The sequence below is a fragment of the Elephas maximus genome, chromosome 24, assembly GCF_024166365.1.
Source record: "Elephas maximus indicus isolate mEleMax1 chromosome 24, mEleMax1 primary haplotype, whole genome shotgun sequence".
NCBI classification, from domain to species: Eukaryota; Metazoa; Chordata; class Mammalia; order Proboscidea; family Elephantidae; genus Elephas; species Elephas maximus.
Genome location: NC_064842.1, coordinates 45,892,202 through 45,910,154, shown reverse-complemented (window position 1 = coordinate 45,910,154; position 17,953 = coordinate 45,892,202).

Here is a 17,953-nt window from a genome sequence, read left to right as displayed (position 1 = left end):
TTCCAAAGTACAATCCTGCTGCCAGGGCTCAAATTCTATTCCATTTACCCATGTTTGTGTTTTGGTTAGTGGTAGCACCTTGCCACGCTCACTCTTTTCTGGGCCAGCCACTTGCCCTCCAAAATGCCTTGGGTCATCTCTGCCAAGAAGGCAGATTTGCTATGCTGGCCTAATCTGTAAATAATGCAAATGCAATTTCTACTCCCTCTACACCCTCCTCGGTTAGATTTCCTGACTCTCCACTTGTCCTTTGCCCCTGGGAAGAATAGCTGGAAGACTCTGGCTCCCACCTGTGATTAGCTGTCACATGTAGTGGCCAGTCCTGGGTGCTGGAACCTCAGTACTTAGGAGAGCGGTCTCTGTGGGATCCCAGGTTTCTAGCATTATCACTGGCAGGTAGCCTTTGTGAGATGGGGCAAACTCCATGGAGTTGGCTCTTTCTTCCATTTCCATTGGATCAGTGTGAAAAGCTGTGATCACTGCCCATTTAGCCTAGGAAATTCCCAACTGTCCCCTACCCTTGTATTTCCAGAAGGGGCCTGGGGAGATGTTCTTCATGACCTCTGATGTGAGGCTGTTATTAGGGAAGATGCAGCTTGTAAATCTTCCTCAGTTCTATCCAGAAGTTTTCTAGAAGCTGAATGACCAGGGAATGTAGCACCAGTAGATTTTTGTGCAATGGGGCACCATGTAACCTGTCTGTTGGTTAATGTAATTTCTACCTTCACCTCCCTGTGACATCGTACATCACCAGTATCTTAGGACGATGGACAGCTTGGCAAAGGGAGGTGACTTCCCATAGCATGGACTACTCTCACGGTGCCTAATACTTCCCCTGTCTTTTCCCCCTTCCTCTTCCATGCAGGTCATGTAATTACAATGGGGGAGAAAGGGAACTTAGGCTTGCTTCCTGGGAGCATACTTTCTTAGAAAGTTCCTCTCATGAGGGTCGCCTTGACTATTCAGCAGCTTCTTTCTTGATCTCTGGCCTTCCTGGGATTGAACATGGGACAGGAAGTATAGCTCAGAAGATCACTGTGAACACCTGGCTTGGGGAAAAGTGGGCGTGACTGTGGAGAACCTTCCTAAAATGCTTTCATGGAACCCTGGGACTGCTCTTGGAAGTGTGTCAGGAGGCTCTTCCTTGGAGATGAGTGAGCGCACTTACTATTCTACCTACCCATAAAAAAGCTGACTGTGGCACAAGAGAGCAGTGCCAAGGGTATGAATCCTCAGAGAGACGAGAAAGTAGAAAAGGAGCCTGGGAGAGGCTGGTCTCCAGCTGGACTGAAGCACAGAGAACTTGGCGGAGCTACTATTGGGATAATTCATGGCTGATGGACTTGGATCTTGGATTCACTGCAGATCTACAAAACGTTAATCTTGACTGAATGAAACAGCACATGGAATTAGGTGCCAGCTCTGGAGTACAGGTAGTTGAGAGCTGGGCTGAAGCACACTCCTGGGTATGCGTGCATTTCCGTGTTTGCATTCCTGTTCAGTAACTCTCCGAACATCTTCTTTTCCTGGCTACAGTTAGACAAGACCAAGAAGGCCCTGGAGACCACTGGTGTTCAGGTCCACTGCCCTGCCATAGCACATTGTTTATCTAAGAGTGAGGGCGACCTGTCTGCGTGAACCATCAAGAAGGGAAAAAGCGGAGGCCTTCTAGCCCTCAGACTGAAGAGACCTGTGGAGCTTCACTCTTCATGTACTCTGAAGTCTCACTCAAATGGGTATTTCTAGTTAGATCAGGTAGTATCCCCACACACTAGTTAAAAAACCCATTCTTAGCTAAAGCTGCCAGAATTAATTTAATGATAAAATTCTCTAACAGGGTATTTTAATCATTGTTTACATATGAAATGTGCATCTGCTGCCAACTCTACTGTGGACTCTGAGGTGCATATAAATTGGAACTGCACAGTTATGGAAATGATGAATGTTCTAAGAGGGGCCTTTTCACCACTTTCACTATCCCAAGGAGAAAAGTCTGAAAAAAACTGTTGTGCGGTGGCCTTGTTTGGGGCCTGGAGTGCTTGCCAACTATTGGTGGAATGGAGGCTGCAGATGGTGGTGTCATGGTACCTTGGTGACTTCCTCCCACACTGAGGAGGTATGCAGGACCAAGGCTAGTATGCTGAATTTGCAGCTAAGCAAGGGTATGTGGGTGCGTGTCTGTGTGAGAGCTGTATTTATAGTACTTTTGTGGAATGTCTGTGCGTGTGCGCGTGTGTGTGACAATTGTGAGTGTTAGACTAGTACACCACAGAGATGTTCTTCCCATGTGGTGGAGCTTTCCCATCCCCTCTATGTCCTGCTTCCCCTAAAAGGTACAGAGCTTCCCACTCTGATGTCCACTCTTTGGCACTTTGGTCATGCCAGCCCAGATTTTGGTCTGTGATGAAACAAAGGGAAATGTTTACAACATCTAGAGCAATATCCAAACATACCTCATCCCTGCCCTTCGGTGTCTGCCGGTCCTGCCCTCTCTCCCCTTCCTTCTTCCACAGGCCCTCATCCACCTCTCTAGGTTAGCACCCATAGGTGCTGATTTTTCCATGTAACGTCTTCCTTTGCTCCTCATGCCAGCTTGTGCTGTGGACTGTTTTCTGGGCTGGGGGCTTGCTCTGGTCCTGGGACCTTTGCTCCTGAGGCAAGCCAGGGCACATAGGCCAGGCAGTGCTGTGACTCCTGGAAGTGCTTCCCATCCCCTGAGTGGGCTTTGGGAACATTGCTGAAGCGCTCAACTGTTTTGGGGCCGGTGTGAGATTTGCTGTTGCCCTTAGCAAGCTACAGAAAACACAGTCAATGACAACAATCCCAGCTCTAAGCTCCTCTGGGTGAGGAAGGGTCCTCTGAGGCTGTCTTTATTCTCATGTTTGAGCATGCACCGGCTCACCTGGAAAGCCTGTTACAAATGCCATTTCTCAGGTTCCATACCCAGAGATGCTGATCCAGCAGAACTGGGATAAGACTCAGAAATCTGCATTTTTAATAAGCTCCAGGGTGTATAGTGGTCTGGGAACCACACTTTGGGGAAAAAAAAAAAAAAAAAAAGGCCCAAGGCAGTGGCTTGCAACCTTGGCTGTTCATTATATAAACCAGAGGAGTTAAAAAAATCCACCAACCAGGTTCTACTCTAGAACAATTAAATTGGAAGCTTTGGGGTTGGGCCCAAGGCATCAGTATTTTTTAAAGCTCCTTACGTGAATCCAATGTGCAGATGAGGCTAGAAACCACTGGCCTAAGAGTGGGGCAAGAGGGCCAAAGTACATCTAGATGAAAACAAGCACAATAACCAGGAAACTTTCCAGCCCTAGAGGCTGAATTCTTAGGGTGGCTGCCTCTATGTCCTTTCTAGTCAGAACTCCTCCTTTGAGATAAAAGTGTTTTTGGCCAAGCTGTATGCACTGTTTGCCAGCAGGTAAGCCAACTTGCTGGGAAAGGGAGCTGAAGGGGTACTTTATTAAGAGCTCTTTTGCCACGGCTTTGGCTTCCTAGTCTTGTTCCCAGTGCTTCCTCCAAGCTCGTCTCGTGAGCTGTTTCCCCTGTTTGTTTGATGCTGTCTCATGTTCAGCCATTTTGTGTTAGACTGTACCTCTGTACCCAAGGCCATGCATCATGGTTAGTTGGAACTCAGGTAGTGAGTGAAGAGTGTCGCGGTAGTAACAATAGTAGTAACATGAAAACGTCCCCAAATTTCTCCATGGAGGGTGTTCACATTCTGAGGAACGGTAAGATCTTTGTGGCTTTCCTAAGGCCACAGTGGGGTTTCGGTCCCTGTTCCAAGCCCTTACCTTTCCCTCTGTGGTCTCAGGCCCGATGGGCAGCTGAGAAGTTCCTAGTTGACGTTACTCCCTGGTGCTCTCCCCGGAACTTGCTGCTCTGAACAAACCAAAGCTGTGAACAGGGGTTCTGCCCAGGCAGCAGGCCCAGCCTTGGGGTGCAGGCCCTGGGTGCTTCTCCTCAGCATAATCGGGTGTCCAGACCTTGGACTACGGAGCAGCTTGTTCTGCTGTGAGGGATAGGTATGAACCTATTGAGCTGAGAACTTGGGGAGGGTGGCAATGGAGAAGACAGAAGAGGAAGGAGCCAAGTGGGTAGGGGGAGAAGATGAGAAGCTTCTGTGGTGTCTGCTTCTCCGTGAACCAGAAGAGAACGGTGGTAAGTGGCACATTCAGAGGTAGGGTGGTTTCCCATCAATGAGAGTGCCCAAAAATCTTCTCACCCTGTCCGTGGCCATTTCTAAGCAGGGCAGAGAAATTCATCTGCCAAGTGGCAGCCCTCTATAAATCTTCATCCTTCCAGGGTAGAAGCAAGAGAGGTAGCAAAATCACCGCTGGTATTGAGAGACTGTGCCACTTGACAGGAGATTGTGGAGGAAGAAGCCAAGAACAGAGATGTCTTCCTGTCCCTGTGGCCTCCCAGGACTCCACAGGATGCTGTGGACCAAGATGGGAGACTTCAGGATTGTACCACTGGCCCTCCAGGTTTGGGATTCAGGTTCTCTCAATAAACTGTCCCCTTCTTGATTCCTACTCCTTTTTGATCCATCTGTTCCCTCCCCCCTGCCAGGTGCAGAAAAGGTGGCTGGGCGCCGTGTGTGCTCCAACCACTGTAGAATTAGCTGAGTCACGCGGTGTGCACAACAGATGTGTGGCAGCTCATCTGTCATATAAAGCGCTTGGCTGATGGAGTCTTCATTGAGTTGTTTCATTGCAGTGTAAAGTGAAATAATGTCATTCACCTCTACTATACACAATGCTGTGAGCACATAATAAACAGAACCTGAACAAGCTGCCCTTTGTGCTCTGCCCACATTTCTGGCCGCCTGACTCTTTATGAGGAAACTCTTCAAATAACACATGGACTGCCGAGGGGAGAGCATGCAGCTTTACCTGGGCAGCGTCTGGCACGGAGCTGGCCATCAGGAAAAGCACGTGTGTAGGCAGAAGCAGGATGGGAATGGTTTGGGCGTGAGCATGAAGGTAGAGAGTGACTTTGGGTTATACAACTGGTATTGGGACTGAAAAGTTCTAAACAAATGCTAGGTGGTATTTTTACTGGTACCACCTACTGCTTGGAAATGCAAGACCGCTTATATGTTTGTTCAGCAAGGAGAAATCTGAAAATAGAGTGTGCCGATCTTGCTTATGTGTATACCTCACTTTATACAATAATGATGAGCATTCGTCATCAAATCTTTAAGTCTCTCCAACGATCGGTGCCACGGAAGGGGTTGAAGAAGAATAAGGCACAGTATGTGCTCTCGAAAAATTCAGGTGGGGCGATAAGATATTAAAAAAAAAAAAAAAAAAAAGATACAGAGATACAAAATCTTAATAATACAAATAATTTAAAATGGACCAGAGGCTTTAAAGGAAAGCTGAAGTTTCCTTGAAGGCGAATCCTTTCGATTAAGTGAAAAGGCCTTCAAATGATCACTGCCCCCCCCCCCCAACCTCCCCGAATTCCTGTTTTGTAGTTTGGGTGATTACAATCATTTGTTCTTTACGCAGGGACCACTTTCCATGGTTGCAGTGAAGTAGCATCTCATCTGCCCCTGGATCTCATTTCCAGATACTGAAAGTATCTGATGCTCGGTCCTTATCCTCCCTTCAGCAAAGGAACTGACTTTTTCATCTTTTGTCTCCCCACTGCTCACATCTTCTGCAGAGTGACAGTAATAACCTCTTGTCAGGACCTGTCCCTAAGCACCTGCTCTTAAGCACTGACAATCAAATAGACCACAATGGGGTCTTGTGAGAATCTCCAGTTAGAGGTCTTCGAGGGCCTTTCATCTGACATGGTCTCCAGCCAGGGTGTGCTCTGAGCTGCTCTGCTGTCAGGGTGGCCCTACAGAGCAGAGTCCTTTATGTGCGCAAATAAATTGCCTTTCTGGTCCCACCCATCCAGGAGCTCTCTGACTCTGTGTCTTAGAGGGCACTGGAGAGCCTCAACCCCAAATTGGGGCTTACTAGAAGCCTCCAATTCTACTATTAAGACCTAATCCACTTGTGCTAAGGGCGTCCGTCAGCTGAAATGTCAAGCCTCTGGGAGATAGACTGCAATAAGCCCACGATCAGTTCCAGATACTATGAATGAGAATAAACTTAGAGTACTTGCAACCATGAGCAAGGAGTGAATGGACCACAGGGCAGTGTTAATTGTAAGGTGGGGATGGCTCTAAGTAGAGGTGGCTGGGGTGGGGAAAAAAAAAAAAGGCGGACCTAAATGAAGTGGGGGTGGGGTGGGATGCATCCTGAGAGGGTGCTGGGCAGTGAGCACAAGGAGAACAAAGAAACAGGAAGCCAAAATCAAATTTCACCAACTTCTCAAATTGGACTTCCGTCAGTGGCTGCTGCTGTTCCTCAGATGAGCAGACTCACTGCAGAAAGAGACAGGACACCGTCAGAGTTCTAGGGGAACTCTCTTGGCTTCCTACTGCTGTTGTATCAAAATGCCACAAGTGGGTGACTTTAAAGAGCAGAGATTTATTTTCTCACAGTTCTGGAGGCTGGAAGCCCAAACCAGAGTCTCGGCCATGTCAATTCCTTTGTTGTTGGCAGCACCATGAGTTTCTCGTTCCACGGGGTCCTCACATGGCATCTGTCTTTCCCTGTGTGTGCATGTCTCCATGTCTAATCTGCTCTTTTTGCAACTCAGAAGTGATGAGATTGAGAACCCACTAGAAAACCCTATTTCCAAACATGATTGCATTCCTAGGTAAGGGCTAGGATTCCAACGCACATTTTGAGGGGAGACACAATTTAATCCATAACAGCGACTCTGGATTTACACAGCCAAGGTTGAAATACCAGCTGCACCACTCACAACTTGTGAGGTCTCTGACAGGTTACTAACTTCTCCAAACCTCAGTTTCCTCAGCTGTAAAATGGGAACAAAAATGGGTATTGTGAGGATTAAACAAGTAACACATGTTAAGTGCTTAGGATGCTACTGGACATATGGTAATGCTTACTAACTGCTGGTGATTGTCATCAGCTATTATTCCAATTAAGATAACATTTGGGTAGTCATCCCCTTGAATAAGCACAACTCATGGAATGAACTCAGGAAACAACTGGTTTTTGAGTTTCCTTTGTTCTCTTCTTCTGTCATTATTTCCCTGTCCTTAGCTGAAAACTTAGTTCCCCTGAGTTCTCAGGTCACTGTTAGGTAACGGAAAACCTAGTGTCACCTTAAGTCACTGTCGCAGTCCTGATTCTGCGCTCAGTATGTCCAGTACAGTGTGATGATAATAACCCTGACCTTGATATAAACCTAGAACTTCTCTCAGAATGAGTGAATGCAGCTTGGGCCTACGCACACAGACAGGAGGCCCACAGTTGGGGTTGAGGATGTGGCTGGTTTCTCTCTGTCCAGCTTTGCTCCTCTATTCCTTCTACCACTATTGCCACTGAGGGGTTTCTGGTCCCTCCAGGCCAGAGTGGAGTATGGAAGGACAGGCCAGGGAGCAGGGGGTTTGTACCTGACTTACATGCCTTCTGGAGTAGGCTGTGGGCTCTCAGGGCCTGGCAGGACTCTGCTGGGTCCTTCATGGGTTCACTGAAAGACCCTTTCTCTGTGGGATAGTCCCTTAAAGTTCTCTTGAGGAGGGTAAACGCTTTCCAGCTGTGGCTGGTGGCTTGCTCCTTCTTGGACAGTACCCCCAGTTCTCTCTGTGGTAGTCTGTTTGCCCCTCCAGGACATCCTCTTGGACAGGTCATAGGATGACCCCATGCCTGGTCTTTCTTTCAAGAGGCCCACAACTAGCTCTTTGGAAGCTTTTGAGCCGTATTTGTCTCTAGAGCTACAAGGCAGTAGCTGCTCTCCTTTCCTCTGCAGCCAGAGTCTCCAGCCAACCCCCTGCTCATTTTTTAGACTTTCTAGAGTGGAATCAGACATCAGCCTACTGGGTTCCCAGGCACCAGGAAGCACACGTCAAGCTCTCCAGGGGACCCGCTGAGTTAGCTCTCCCTGGGAGTAGGGTGAGAGGCAGTGACCCCAACTGTCCTCTTTCTAGTGGGGTAAGACTCACAGCATACTAATGGCTCTCTCCAAAGATCAGCTTCACAAATCTCCCCCTGCTGATCTTTTTCTCTGTAGGTACAGGTTATGAGTGCCCTTTCACAGTCCTCAACTCCCTCCCTGGAGTGTTCACTGCTTGGTTTGGAACCGCTATGGTATCTGAGATCTATCTCCTATGCCTTGACAGAACCCCTTAAACCTGTAAAAGACTTAACACTCTGCCTGGCATTCCATTAGCACACAATAAATTGTGGAGAAAAAAAAAAAAACAGTGAAGTTCTTTCTGGTTCTGTTATCTACATCAACAAAGTTTAGGACCCATGGCCAGAGGGAGACAAAAAAGGAGGTCCTTGAGATGACTCCCTCCCATGGGTATGCTTCTTAGTTGGGTCCTGTCCCTTTCCCCTGCCCAGGAGATGTTGGACAAAGCTGTCCTGCAGGCTGGAGGGGAAAAGATGGAATGCTGCTGTGGGTGCCACCTCCATGCCCATGCCTCATTCCACAGCATAAAGGGGAGTCCCAGGCCACCCACCTGTCACAGTGGCTGGATGCCCAGCCATGGACACAGGAAGGCCATGAGCCTGGGAGAGCTGTCCTTGAGCAGGGTTTCATCAGCACGCTCTTTGTAGTAATTTGAGCTCTGACCCTAGACAGTCCAGGTTTGAATTCCAGCTCTAATTTTTACAAGCTGTGTGATCCTAGGAAAGTTACTTATTGTCTTACTTACCTAGTGCTTCCATAACAGAAATACCATAAGTGGGTGGCTTTGATGAACAGAAATTTAATTTTTCACAGTTCTGCGAAGGCTAAAATTTCTGGTGTCTGTCAGCAATCCTTAGCATTCCTTTGCTTGTCAATGGGTCTCCACATGGCATCTGTCTTCCTCCTGTGTGTGTCTCTGTGTCTTTTCTCCTCGTTTATAACTCAGACATGATTAGGTGTAGGATCCACCCTACAATGGTATGGCCTCATTAACAGAACAAAACAAAAACCCTATTTTCAAACAAGGTCCTATCCACAGGTACAGGGGCCAGAACTTCAGTACATATTTTGGGAGGACATGATTGGATCTGTAACCCTTATCTTCCCTGTTCTTTAGTTTTCTCATCTTTAAAACCGAAATAGTAAGACGAGAGCTGATCACATGGAGCCATGGTGAACACTGAATGAGTCAGCAGGGAAGAGTGCCTGGCCGGCTACCTGGCACATAGTAGGCACATAATGTGTGTTTAACTGGTTTCAGATCTCACACTGGGATCACTGGGAGTCAAGCCAGCCCCGGCGCCTCCTTTCCTAGTTTTCTTGCTTGCTGGCTGCATGCAAAAGAAAACCACTCAGAGTAAATGGTATTACAAAACCCATGTCTCACCCCTTGTCTGCTAAACTATAAACTCCCTGAAGCAGAGACTATGTCTGCCTTGCTCACTGTGCTAGTCTACAAATACTTAGTGAAAGACTATCATATCTACCAACGGTTTTTGACCATCTGTTATAGATTAGGCTTTTGGGTAAATGCAGGGGCGGACGCAAGAAATCTAAAACCTGGGCCACAAAGAACTGACCTCCTAGAAGAACCTAACTCTTTACAACAGCTGACACAAAGGCCTGGCCAAATGAAAGAAACAGAAAAGAACTGCTGTGTATTCAGGAGCAGCAATACTGAGCCAGGACGTTTGGTAAGGAATTTGGATGCTTTACCTCCTCCACAATACTATGAGATAGATACCAACCATCATTGTTCCCATTTTACAGATGCGGAAACTGAAGCACAGAGACATTAAGTAAGGTACCTCGGGTCACACATTGTATAGTGGCTGAATAGGGATTTAGAACTCAGTCCTGCAAGCTGTTCAGGAGAGCTCTCCCTCTTTCTATTTTAAATCATTTTTGTTGTTGAGAATATAGACAGCAAAAAATATAGCAATTCAAGTTTCTACATGTACACAGTTCAGTGACGTTGATTACATTCTTCACGTTATTCAGCAGTTCTCACCCTCCCTTTCTGAGCTGTTTCTCCTTCGTTAACAAGCTCACTGCCCCCTGAAGTTCCCTATCTAATCTTTTGAGTTGCTGTTGTCGCTTTGATCCCATATAGATAGATCTTAAAAGAGCATAATACTCAAAGCAGACATTCTTTGCTACCTAAGCTAAGCTATTGTTTGGTTTTAAGAAGACTTCAGGGGATATTTTTGGTTGAAGTTTTAAAGATTATCTCAAGACAATAGTTTCATAGATTTATCCAGCCTCCATGGCTCCAGAAATTCTGGAGCCCAGGAGAATTTGAAATCCTGTTCTGCGTTTGCCTTCTTTTGATCAGGATTCTTCTGTAAAATGCTTGATCAAAATGTTCAGTGATGGTAGCCTGCCACCATCCAGTTCTGGCCTCATAGCAAAGGAGGCAGCTGTTTAGGGAGGCAATTAGCCACACATCCATTTCCTCCTCCTACTCCTGACTCTCCTTCTTCCTCTGTTGCTCCAGACAAGTAGAGACCAATTGTGCTTTGGATGGCTGCTTGCAAGCTCTTAAGAACCCAGGCACTTCTCAAGAAACTAGGAGATAGAACAGAAACACCAAACATGTTATTAGGCCAATTAACTGGGATGTCAGAAGGGGAGCTCTTGACTTCTGCTATGCTGTGGACTAGCAGGGAATGCAGAGTGCTGGAGCTCCATGCTCGTGGGCTGGGAAGGATGAGTAGATGCCAATGCAAGCCAGGTGGGGGTCAGTGCTTGGTATTTTGTCTGCTCAAAAATTTGGGCTCCTGGAGAAGCTAGCGACCTGGTGGAAAATGATGGCTGCTGAAATACAGGCAGCAAACATGCTGGATATTGGATTAGCCAATTATCTGCCCTTGCAGTTCCCAGGCAGTGAGTGCAGGTGAGGTTACCCATGTTTGTTTTGTTTCTGCTCTGCCCTCTGTTACTCTCCAGGACAATCTGTCTGCTACTGTCTCCCACAGCACAGCACCACCATCCTGGGAGCATCTCATTCCTCCCATAGAATCATTATTAATCGGGAGGTCCAGCTCCTGGTTTGCAGACACCTCAGCGCTAGGTTTCTATCCCTTTCCTGGGGGTCAGAACCTGTTATGGAGCTGTTGGCAGTAGAAAATCTGTGGAGGTGGGTTGAATGTAAGCTGTACTTGTAGAAAAACAGGACCTCTGCCAGCTAGAGGGTGTCCTGCCCTGCCCAGAGATGTACTCCTCTCCTTTGATGCCCTGTGATCTAAATGGAAGTCACCCACTTGCCACGCAGGATGTAGCACCCCAAATGCAAACAAATTGACTGGAAATTTGAGCTGGCAGCGTGAAAAAAAAAAATCTCTGCCTCTTGCAAAGCCAGATCAACAATGGATCAGGTACTTTCGGCGTGGCCATATCTAATTCACCCTGGCACCGGAAGTATAACTTAGATTTGTAGACTTTGGGGAAACACAGGAAATGTAAGTGAAGTGGACACTCTCATTTAGTATGCCGAGTATGTAAGTGGCTCTGAAGTAGATTGAAAGGGAGCCTACCCTGACTATAGAGTGGCTACGTGTAGGTTTGCTGGGATAATAAAGAAAATGATTTTAATCGTGTGTTCTAAAAGTGAAATTGTCAGGGCTTTCCAGTAAGTGTTTGATCAGGCCAGTTAGAACCACTGAGCAAGGATGATTTAAACCTACAATTCCTCAGGGCTGAAATTGGCAGCATCTCACAGGAAATGGCAAGGAAGGGGTTGAGGAGCTTAGAAGGGGGTTCTCAAGGGTGACTTCTGGGATCTTATTTCTAGTTATTGTTAGATGCCGTCAAGTCGATTCCAACTCTTAGTAACAACCCCCCCCCCCCCCCGCCATGTGACAGAGTAGAACAGCCCCAAGAAACAATGTTCTTGGCTGTAAGCTTTATGGAAGCAGATCTTTCTCCCATGGAGCTGCTGGATGGGTCCCAACAGCCAACCTTTCGGTCAGTTGTCCTGTGTTTAACCGTTTGTGCCTCCAGGAATCATATTCAAATCATGGAAGCCCCGAAGACCATGGCATGCTGGGTGTGGGCACCCTGGAGGAATGATTGTGGAGCATTACCCCTAAACAATCTCAGGCCTCACTTCCACCACGAGCCAAGGGAATTGTAGTTACAACCACAAGTGGATGGCTTTAAAGAACAGAAATTTATTTTCTCACAGTTCTGGAGGCTAAAAGTCCAAATCAGGGTCATGACAGTGTTGCTTCCTTCCTTGATGGTAACGCATTCCTTGGTACCTTGGTGTGTAGATGACTCTCATATGGCATTGATCTGTCTCCCCGCCCTGCCACCTCTCCCCCCACCCACCGCAGGCTCCTCCACCCCCACCTGCTCCTGTATTTCTGTCTCTTGCTGCTCCTTTTAAAATTCAAAGGCAATTTGGTTTACAGCCTACCCTACTTGGGTATGGTCTAATTAACATAACAAAGAAAACCCTAGTTCAAAATAGGGTCATATTTACAGGTATAAGGGCCAGGATTTCAATGAAACTTTTTTTCTGGTGGGGGGAGGGGGACACAATTCAGGCCATAACAAGGGGCAGACCCAGTGAAAACAGAACCGGGGCCGAAGGGCAAATAGGTTTGCATTCCTGACTCACAGGCAGTAGGTGCTAAGATAGAGGCGGCAGGTGCTAAGATAAAGAGCCTACAAGAGAAGAGGAGACGTAGTCCCCAGGGCAGCCAGGGGAGCTGTGGTGCCCTCCTCCTCTGATTGGCAAAGGGGCATTTGCAGGCAGCTCTGCTGAGGGGCTTGTCTCAACCAGGAGGAAACATTCTGACGCAGAGGGGCTGCACCTGGGCCTGCTCCTCAGCCAGGGAGACAATCTTGCTTTGTGGAGGAAGCAGCTGTCAGCCACCTGCTCACCAGCCTGGCTAAATCCTTCTTTGAGCAGGATCTCTGGAGCTGGGCCCCTAGAATAATGGGCCTGAGGAACAGCAGAGAGACGTGGTAGTGCATTCAGCCAGCACCACCTGCTCGGGGGCATTAGCATGACTAGGTGAGCCAGGTGTGGTGGCCCAGTGCTTGTCAGGTGCTATGCCCCACTTCACCTAAGGTCCCATGCTCAAGGCTGGTGGCTGTTTTGGCTGCTGGCTGTTCTATTTCAGTCGCATGTGCTTGAGCTCTTACATACCTGTGCCACAGGCAGCCCCTGTCCCAGGGCCAGACTCGCTAACAGAAGGCTGAGCAGAGGCTGGTGGTGCGAGGACACTGGCAGTGATTCCGGAGCTTCAGCCTACTGACTACCCTTGCCCCTCCCTTAGATGTGTGCAGCCTACCCCTCAGGTCCCCCAGGCAGAGCCCAACCACCAAGGTATGAGTGCTCATGTGTGGCAGGGCTGGTGGGGTAGAGGTGCAGGGAGATGCTCGTTAAAGCTGTAGGAGAAAATGCCGTCCTGCACACATTCACCACCAACCAAGGAAGAGAGGAAAGAAACCCTACAGAGGTGAGGAAGTAACACATCTTATAATCATAGAGTTTGAACAGGGAATTTGATGGGGGTGTGTGAGGGGAGGGACATGCAGTTCTTGATGGAGAAACTGCCGCCATTTATTAAGCACTTACTGGGGCGGTGGTGATTCCGTGGTAGAATTCTCACCTTCCATGCTGGATACCTGGGTTCGGTTCCCTGCCAGTGCGCCTAATGTCCAGCTACGACTCATCTGTCTGTGGAGGCTTGTGTGTTGCTATGATGCTGAACAGGTTTCAGCAGAACTTCCAGACTAAGAGGGACCAGGAAGAAAGGCCTGGCAATCTACTTCTGAAAATCAGCCAATGAAGACCCTATGGATCACAATGACCAAATCTATAAGAATCATGGGGATGGCACAGGACCAGGCAGCATTTCGTTCCATTGCGCCTGGGGTCGCCATGATTGGAGGCCAACTTGACAGCAGCTAACAACAACATTCGCTGCATGTTTTACAAATATTACCTTGTTTAATCCTCACCACAGCTCTAGGAAGCATTATTACCCCATTTTATTGATAAGGTAAATGAGGCTCTGAAAGGTTAATTAACATTTCTGTAGGTGAATGGCAGGTGGGAATGCAGACTAAGACTCTAGAACTAGTGCCCTTAACCGAGTTGTCCACTATGACCTGGGTCAGTGCTTTGCCTTCCTGAAGAAAAGATGTGGGGCATCTCGAGACCACCTCTTCTCTGAGTGGGCTGAGCCATTTAGTTATTTAACTTTTCATATGCTGTTCATTTTTCCTTCTCTTTTTACCTACAGTTTAAGCCCTTAAAGGCAAGAATCAAGTCTGGTACTTCTTGGTCAAGCCAAGCCAAGCCCACTGCCATCGAGTCGACCCCAAAGTGCCTTATATGATACACTACTAACCCCTGAATGCTCTGTTTATTCAGGAGAAACTGGGCTGTCATTCCTATGTGAAGATGATGTCTCTGATCTGTTGTTAGCTGCCTTTGAGTTGGCCCCACGTACGACAGAACAGAACACTGCCCAGTCCTGAGCCATCCCCATGATTGGTTGCAGATCAGATCATTGTGATCCATAGAGTTTCCGCTGGCTGATTTTCAGAAGTAGATCACCAGGCCTTCCTTCCTAGTCCATCTCAGTCTGAAAGCTCCACTGAAACCTGTTTGGCATTATAGCAACATGCAAACCATGAGTTGGAATCCACTCGATGGCAGTGGCTGGGTTTGGGCAAACCTCCGCTGATAGATGGGTGGTGGCTGTTCATGAGGTGCACTGACAGGGAATTGAACCCCAGTCTCCTACACAGAAGGTGAGAATTCTACTGCTGCATCAATACTGCCTCTCTATCTGTGGAGCTTGAATATTAGATTATTTTCCCAGTTGGGAACCTCACTCCTTCCCCCAATCTCCCTTGAAGCCCTCAGCAAATTTCTACAGAAGATGAAGGACTGGACAACATAGTTCATAAAGACGTTTTGCATCCTACTGTGGTGAGCAGCTTCTGGGGTCTTAAAAGCTTGCAAGCAGCTGTCTAAGATACAACTACTGGTTTGTTCCCATTGGAGGCAAAAGATAGTGAGGAAACTCAAAGATTCAAGACAGCAGTTAGTCCACAGTTAGTCTACAGCCTACACTGCTAAGAGACCAGAAGAACTAGATGGTGCCCGGCTACCACTATAGAGGGCTCTGATTGGGATCACAACTGAGGGTCCCAGACACAGCGGGAGAAAAATGTAGAACAAAAATCAAATTCACAAAAAAGATCAGACTTACTGGTCTGATGGAGACTGACCCTAAGACACCCTTCTGACCTGGAACTGAGGTCGTTCCAGAAGACCACCTTTCAGCCAAACAATAAGCAGGCTCATAAAATAAACAATAACACCTGAGAGGAACCTGTTCCTTAGAACAATCATTTATATGAGATCAAAAGGACAACATTTGCCAAAAGCAAAGATAAGAAGGCAGAAAGGGGTAGAAAATCCAGATGAAAGGAGCTGGGGAACCGGGGTGGAAATGGGGAGAGTGCTGACAAATTGAGTGGAATGCAGCCAATGTCATGGAACATTTTATGAACAAACTATTAAATGGGAAACTAATTTGCTCTGTAAACTTTCACCTAAAGCACAATAAAACATAAAAAAAAAAAAAAGACGAAGGACTGCTGAGGGACAGGTCTGTGGTCTTGGGAGAGAGCGAAGCCCCTGAGGGCCCTTCTGAGGGAGGTTTTAGAGCCCCTGCAAATTACTCACAGAGAGGCAGAGCTGTGAATGCTGACAGGGAGGAGCCTGAGGCCAGTGAACAGCTGGTATGCCCAGAGCATGTTTGCCTGGTAATTCTGATTTTTATTTGAATGCCCATCTGCCCTATCACTGACATCACAGCACAGCTGCAGGTCTTGTTTTCCTTTCCTGTTGCATGCGTCTGCCGAATGGCCTTCCTTCCACTCCATGTGATTAAATGACTCTGTGGGTGGCCTCCCCTTGGTTAGTGTGTGTACAGGGGGTAGGGGGTAGGGAATGCTGCGGAGCAGGGACAACAAGGGAGGCTCTGGCTTTGTATAAGTGTAGCTTGGAGGAAGAGTAGAGTTGGCTGGGGCAGAGTACGGGAGCACCACATTTGGAGGGAGGGGAGGCGGGATGGCCTTGGAGCAGGCTGCTTCTGAAGCCCAAAAACATTTGCCACTTCTGCAGCAAATTGGTCAGCCTAGGGATTAAAGGGCCAAGTGACAAGTCATCCAGAGCCAGTGCCAGAGGTCCCCCAGTCTCCAGAGCTTCAGGGGCCCAACACAGGCCAGGACACATGAAAACATGTGTACAACATGCCTAGCACATTCAGTAAATAGAAGTTCTCATCTCAGGATAAAATAGTAAAACACAGTTTCCTCATTCCTCTGATTTTCTCCCTACTTTCCCTATCCCCTACTTTTTTCCTCACCTTCTGTTCTTCGGAGTTGCCCTGAGCTCAAATTCTGGTTCTGGCTATTTGCTGGTTCTGACCTTGAACAGTGTCCTTAACTTCTCTGAGCCTCAGTTTTCTCATCTGAAGAGTGGACCCAGCATTTCTACTCCTAGATATATAAATCTCCGGAACATTCTTGTACATGGACACCAGAAGACATGTGCGGGATTGTTCGCAGAAGCCCTGTTAGTGACAGCAAAACACTGGGCACCACACAAATGGCCTTCAAAAGAATGGACGAATTATGGCACATCTGCACTGTGGAATGTTATATAGCTGCTAAAATGAATGGACTACAGTGACAAGTAAGGAGTCCTGGTGGTGTACCAGTTAAGCACTCGGCCGCTAACCAAAAGGTTGCTGTTTTGAACCTACCCAGCAGCTCCACAGGAAAAAGGCCTGGTGATCTGTTCCTATAAAGATTACAGCCTAGAAAACCCTATGGAGCAGTTCTACTCTGTCATATGAGGTTGTTAAGAGTTGAAAACTGACTCTAACAACAACAACAGCAGTGACAAGTAACTATACAGATAAGTCTTTGCAAAATAATATGGGCTGGAAAAAAAAAACAACCAAGCTCTTTTATTAAAATTCAAATACAACCAAAATAAGCAAGATATTTTAAGGTTTCAATTTTTATGAAATAAAACAAACAAACAAAAAAAGTAAGGAAATGACAGGGCTGGGGCAAGGTTGGGTAAAAGGAAGGGGAAGGACAGGGGAGGAATAGATGAGTAGATGTAAATTACCATCATGCTCTAATTCTTGGGTTGGGTGCAGGTTCAAGGGTTTTCATTATACCCTTAAAATAGATGACTGAATAAAAGAATAAATAATTAGGAACGAAGCATGGACCAATAAGGTCAGTGTGATATGAATGAAAGATTATAAAGATTAATTCAGTTTTGTGCACCTAAACCAAACCCATTGCCGTCGAGTCGATGCCAACTCATAGTGACCTTGTAGGACAGAGTAGGACTGCCCCGTATGGTTTCCAAGAAGCGCCTGCTGGATTTAAACTGCTGACCTTTTGGTTAGCAGCTATAGCTCTTAACCATTACACCACCAGGGTTTCCTTTTGAACCTAGATCCATTTAAACAAATAAAGAAAGAAAGAAATCATGATTTCAGAAGTGCATTAAATAAGATAATGTATTTAATAACCTACTAATGCACTCTCTGGCACAGAGTAGGTGTTCCAGAGATAAAGATAATCTTTCTATTCTCCTAGCCAATCGGGGACCTCATCTCGCTCCCCATAAATCAAGATCCTTAAGTGATTTGATCCTTTAGGGCTGAATCCCACATGGCCTACTAATTTCCTTTCACTTCCTTCCTCCTTCCCTTTCTTCTTCTCTCCCTTCCCAGAGCTAATAAAGCTTATCTATCCTAGGTCACAAAGTTATGAGGACGGTGTAGATGAGAGGGCTCTGAGACTATGAAGTGCCCCCTAAAAACTTGCTTTCGTACGTGACCTGCATTGTATCAGTGGATAAAAGGGAGAGACAAGA